Genomic DNA, 6,927 nt, shown 5'->3' on the forward strand with positions numbered 1-6,927 from the left:
AGTGTGTCATGTATCTTTCTAAAAATCTTCAAGAAAGGACATCATGCTGAATCATTACCACTGTAATTTGACCTACATTTTCTGGTGAAAAACTTAGCAGTGCAACTCCAAATCATAGTATTTAAAATGCCAAATAAAATTGTGCATTTCTATTAGCCAAAAAACCTGAAGGTAACATCATCGGCTTTAAGTGTTTCTCATTTTCAATGGGGTCCCATGGTCCAGGGTGGGCACAGGCAGTACCATTTGGATCTGGAAGATGAATAGGCTTTTGGGTACCAAGTAGCCAGTGTGAAGTCATATTTGGGAACAAAGCTGGAAACTCTAGACCCTGAAAGTCTGAGGTACTTACTGCAATTAGACCATGAGAAGACTGGCGGGAACACAGCATGCTTTTTCTCCACAGTTCTTGTTCTTTCCCAAAGCAGAATAGCATGCCCTACTTTGCAAGGTACCAAGCTCATCTTTAACGTATTCTCTGTCTGAGGTGGGGATGTTCTGAGAAACACAGGATGGAGGTTTCCACTGATTGACTCTGTGAGTAGAACCTTAACTCGGGGCCCAGTTTTCAGGATCCCTATAACCACTCCTAGAATCCTCTCCTGTGGCCTCTTTGTAGGACTTACATGGATTACTGTCTGGGAGGAGAGGATAGAAAAGAACAGGTGAAATGTTTAGGGGGCTGTTATTTGTTTCAATCTGAAGAGTTTCTAATTTTTTTTTCAGGTCTGGGGATGGAACCCAGGGGCATTTGATCTCCGAACTATACCCCCTGCCCTATTTTTTATTCTTTATTTTGAAACTGGGTCTCACTGAGTTGCAGAGTCTCACTAAGTAGCTGAGGCTATCCGCGCACAGCAATCCTCCAGTCTCAGCCTCCTGAATGCTGGGATTACAAGCGTGCGCCACCACACCCAGCCAATCTGAAGAGTTTTTAAAAGCCACTCCCTTATTTCTCAGTTTTAAGAGATTAGGCTGTCAGTAAAAATGAATTACTGTTTATTGGTAGGCTATACATTATGTAAACCATATATGGTTCAAAAAATGTTCATTAAACATGACAAATGGCTTTTTTTAAGAAGAAAAAGGTATGTTGTATTACATTTGGTATAACATTGCTTAATTATTTTTCTCTTTAGAATTCTTTTTTTTGTGTGTGTGTGTGGTGCTTGAGATTGATGTTCTGATTTTAAAGATAAAATCACACACACACAAAAAAAGATAAAATCACACTCACTCTGGCTCTTCCACATTTATTTATTTATTTATTTATTTATTTGCAATCACATGACCTTCCCTTAATTTCATTCACTTTATAAAATGTAAAAAATGATTTCTAATGTGTAATTCTTACAATAATTAAATATGATGTGTGCAGTGCAAAACGCTATATAAAATATAGTAGTCATAAGTGCAGCCTTTGTTGATAGTAATAAAAATAATATGAAACTTTGATTTCACTTTTTTCTAATTCTCACAACTGCTTTTAAAAAATTTAAGTGTTCAAAAACACTACATTTAACATGTAAATAATTTGGATCAATTAAAAAATATATTTACATGCTATGTGAATATATGTTGTCCCTCACCCTTAATTAATGAACTAAAATTATGTATTCTGAAATGGGCTACTGCGATCTCAAAGAAATGCAAAGATGGTGCACTTGGGTGTGAGAAGAAGAAAGTACTAGATCTGCTAATAAAATAGTTTTTATTTTATCTTTTAGAATTTTTTATTCATGGTATTATGTGTTTAGTTGGCTTATATAGTAGTATAGGTACAAAACATGCAAATAAATATGTTTGAGCTATCAGTTTAAATTTTTTTAACTTTATTTTTTTCTTTGAGGCAGGGTGTCACTATGTTGACCAGGCTGGTCTGTAACTTGTGTGTTCAAGTGATCCTCTCAGCATTGCCTCCCAAGTAGCTGGTACTATAAACTTAAAAAAAAAGCTCATGAACAAAAGTATTTGAAGACCACTGATCAAATGGCCATTTATAACAAATGTAAGCATAACATTTATACAGTCTTTTATAACATAAAAATTCTTGAGTCTAGCTTATGCTTTTAGTATTTTATTTTATTAGATGTTTGAGTATAAGCTTAATATTTTGCAAGATTAGAAAATGACCACTTTTAGATATTTATATACAATTTAAAAAAAGTTCTTACTTGGAATATCTTTGCCAGTGATTTTATATCCAATGCACTGAATATTTAGTTTCTTGGACTTGTTTTCTTATTGTTGATTTGAGGCCTTGATATAAATAGGGAATTAAAATATTCTAGAGCAGAACCTCCTTGTATCAATAGGGTTCTGATGTTTGCATCTGTAAACTTTTTCTTGGAGGCCTATTATTTTTCATTTGGGGGTATTTATTTATTTATTTATTTATTTATTTATTTATTTATTTATTTGTGGTACTGGGGTTCCTGGAAGCCCTTCTACCTCCGGGATGCACTCCCAGACCTATTTTTTATGTTTTTATTTGGAAACAGGGTCTCTTAAGCCAGCGCGGCTGGCTTCAAAACTGCACAGTCCTCCTGTCTCCGCCTCCTAAGCACGGGGATTACAAGCGTGCGCCACCACACCCGGCTCATTTGGGGGTTCAAAACTTCACGGTAAGATATTGGTTGAATCTTCCGTTCGTAGAATCCATTACTTGTGCCTCAAGGGAGGCTATTTTCTTTTCTTTTTTTTTTTTTTTTTTTTTTATGAAACCAGGGATTAAACTCGGGGCATTCTACCTCTAAGATACACCCTCAGGTCTATTTTTTTTTCTTCTTAATTTCGAAACAGAGTCTCACTATAAGCTGTTGATGGTGCTACAAACCTGCAATTCTCCTGTTTCAGTCTCTCAAGTACTGGGATTACAGGTGTGTGCCACCACCCAAGGCTATTCTCTTGGCAATGGTTTTCAGTCATGTCTTTCAGAAGTATGATGTCTCTTCACCCTGCAGAACTTTCTGCTTCTTGTCTTGCCGTGCTTTGAGGCAGCCCTCTCCAATCATTTGAACACTGTTCTTTAGAGGATTATCAAATTCCTAATCTCATTTTCAACCCATGACACCAGTACAGAATATGTCTTTCCAGAGTTTAATTCTCTTGGGCTGACACATAAATGGTTCAAATAGTTACTGTTTTATTATATATGTATTAATATATATATATATATATATATATATATATATATATATATATGTAATAGTTATTGTTCTATATTATACTAAGGGGCTTGGGGCAACAGAGACTGTGTTCTTATACACTCTTATCAAAAAATTTGGCAACAAAAGGGTAACTAATGTTTAGCAGGGAGCTTCTACTTTTTTACACCTTGTTTCCCCCCTTTTCTCTTTTCCTGGATGCTTCCCTAACTTCTAAGAGACACAGACCTCTCTAGGCACAGGCTGCTTGCTTAAGCACAGCGCTCAGGGCTCTGGGTTAGATGTGGTCCAGGGAGCTTTCTTCCAGGAATCTGGACATTGCACTCTATTTTATAGACCAGCCTGTTCTCATCAAACCAAATAATATGCCCCTGCTATTTTATTTGTTATAATTAACTTTCCTGAAGTTGGCTATAGCAAATTTGCCTTAAAGCACAGTTACTTACTGTTTCAGCATTCTCACTGCTGTGACCCAATAAACCTGACCACACAACACAGAGGAAGGAAGATTTATATTTGTTCATAGTTCTGGAGATTGATTTCAGAGGTTTAGTCCATGTCAGACCAGGTCTGCAGAGCTCGGGGCATGAGTGGGAAACAGAGAAAGGAAGAGAGCAATTTCTTTGTTCTCACATTATGGAGGCTGGATGTAAAGAGAGCGCGCGAGCGAGTGGAAGGGGATTCAATGAAACAAGCACAGTCCTTAGGACCACACCCCCAGGAACCCACCTGCCTTGATTAGCACCCAGTAAATCCATTACAGTAAATTAATCCACTGAAGAGCCTATAACATTCAAAATTTAATTGTATCAACTATGAACATCAATATATGAGCTCTTCAGGGGACATTCTATAACCATAACTCTTTAGTATCAAGAGTTCCATTTTCATCATCCCCTACTCTCCTTGTAGAGGAAACATTTCTATATTTTTCAGTTTGTGTACTACAACTTACATGAATATATTCTGTCATCTCAATGAATCATCCTCATTTTAGTGCATTTCTTGGTGTGGGGCCTGAAAAGGTGAATTGGGGTGGGGATGGGGTGTGTGTTAGTTTTTTTTTTTTTTTTTTAAATTTTGCCTAGGATAAACTAGACAACAAAGAGAATAAATTTTCAGTTACTTCTACTGGAATTTTCTTGAGTGGCTAACAATGCCTTTAATTTTTTGTCTAACCACTATTAAGCCTGTCTTCATTTTTCATACAGCAATACATAGCCAGGCATGGTGGCACAAATTTGTGGTTCTAGTGCTTGGGAGACTGAGACTGGAGGATCATAGGTTTGAAGTCGCCTGAGCAACTTAGTAAGACTCTATTTCAAATAAAAAATAAAATCAATTTGGGGGCATAGCTTGGAAAAAGAGAACCCCTAGGTTCAATCCTCAGCAACACACACACACACACACACACACACACACACACCAAAGACAGCTATATTAGCAACAATTTTTAAATTTTTTCCCCACATTTCCTGTGACTGGTGTAGCTTACTGTTTTCATAGCTTCTGAAATAAAAATATGCACAACTGTAGAATTCATCATTCTATGACAAATTCTCAGAATGATATTAATTCTTCCCTCTAAGGTTCCATGAAGTATCCAAAAGGTGAACAAATAACGAAAAAAGAAACAAAACAAACCTATAATATTCCTGCAAAGGGAAAAGGCAAAATAGCCTGTCTGGTTTAAATATGCTTTCACTACACTTCTGTTAACTGCTAATTCCAATAAAATCAGTGGAAGCAATGCAAAAAAGAGGAGGGTTCTGATAGTGCATGACTGGACCTTTTTGGAATCATAGAAATTTTCACAAAATACATTGTATCTAAAGGTTTTTCAAAGCAACATTCCATTCACAAAAATTTAACCATGCAGTCAATGTTTATATCAGCCTTCTCTGCTGTTGGTCGCTCAGTCAAAAACTCATACTCACAAGCCTTTTTATGTGGGCTTCATATTAGATACCTGCCTATTCACAGTGTTTGCTTTGGCAGGCCTGGGAATCTTATTGCCCTTTCCCAAGGCCTCTCAGTAATAGGTCCCATGCATCCTGCTCATTCCATCAGTGCTTTCTTTTGTAATCTATTATATATGTCTACATGTATACTATTATAGAACATATATATTATTTATTTGATCATATTCTAGATTAAAACTGCTTAGGTTTATTTGGCAATGCATTAATAACCTCCTGTATGTCACTAAACAAAATCAGATAGTAGGTGGCTCTTAAAGATGAAAGTTAGTAAGCTGGGTGTGGTGGTGCATGTTTGTAATCCCAGTACTTGGGGGGGCTGAGACAGGAAGATTGGGGTTCAAGGACATCCTCAATGATGTATTGAGACTTCCCGCAACGTAGTGAGAGTATTTCAAAACACATAACATAAAAACGGATGGGGGTGTAGCTTCAAGGGAGAATGCCCCTTGGTCCAGCCTCCAGTACCCCCCCCAAAAAAAAAGACAGGTAGTGGTCAGAGGTCCTGTGAGTTTTCTCCGAAATAATATCACATACTCTGTTTTGTGTAAATATAACCAAGGTGTCATGCAGTTTGATTGTCACAACAACTTTGTTATTGATTTGACAACTTGATAACAATTGAGTGCTATCATTGGTACACAACTTTGAAGTCACTGTTCTAAAAGGAGACAATCTTTACATATAAATAATTTCACTTGGAATTTGAATAAATATGTGCATAAAAGGCCTCAGTGCAATCAATTCAGACTATGTGTGGGGGTTTGGAAATAATTGCTCTAGATTTTTTTTGCAGTCTTACAACACCCACAGTGTCAAATAAAGGGAGCAATGGAGACAGTAATGAAGCTGAGAAAACAGAGTGGGTTCAGTAGCACTCACCCCGCCCTTTTGTTAATTATCACCTGGTTTAGAGTTTAAAATAACTTTTCCATTGCAGACTTCACTGTGGGCTCTGTGTGGATACACATTGCAAGTTAACTGCTTTTGTAACTATCTTGGGATTGTTAAAATGTCTTGTTATATCTGTGAAGTCACAAGAAACGTGCCTGCTGAAATATGCAAAAGTTATAGCAGGATGTAGAGCACTTTATCAAAGCATGCCCTTATGCTTTGTTTCTCTCTCTTCTAATCTTTTCAAAAGTTGGATTGCATTATAGTTGGTGATTATTGATTAGGACAATTAGGCCAAAATGTCTTTAAAATATCTTCACGAATTGGGTAGCTTAGGCATTTCTTGTCATCACTCAAAGAGATCCCTGTCCGCAGTTATCTGACCTGGGCTGTGGGAGGTAACTTCCCAGGAAAGAGCAGTGTCAACTTAGGAGCACAGTTATCTTTGCTCTGCCTGCAGTTTTGTTTGGCACTGCAAAAGTTGGTCATCACATTGAAAGCTGCATGATTGGTAAGAGTTAAGTCAGTCTGAAGCAAAGTTGAACAAATTACAAATAAAAAAAAACTTGGGCTTCGAAATCAGATACAATCCAGTTTTGAATTCTGGCCTTGAGCCCTGGTATGGACACTCTTACCTGCATGACCTTACCTGTCTTTGAGACTCAGTTTTATGTTTTTGGCAACAGCTCATTAGCTTTATGATTTTTTACCTTAATACCTTTTTAAATTATAGTCAGTAATATTAATTATAAAAATTAATGGGTTTCACTATGACATTTCCATACATGCATATATCTTGCTTTGATTGTATGCACCTTGGCGTTTCCCTCTTTTACCACTCCTGCTCTCTTCCCCTTCCCCTTTCCCAGTAGACTGTTTTTCCAGTC

The sequence above is a fragment of the Muscardinus avellanarius genome, assembly GCF_963383645.1.
Source record: "Muscardinus avellanarius genome assembly, chromosome: 1".
Taxonomy (NCBI): domain Eukaryota; kingdom Metazoa; phylum Chordata; class Mammalia; order Rodentia; family Gliridae; genus Muscardinus; species Muscardinus avellanarius.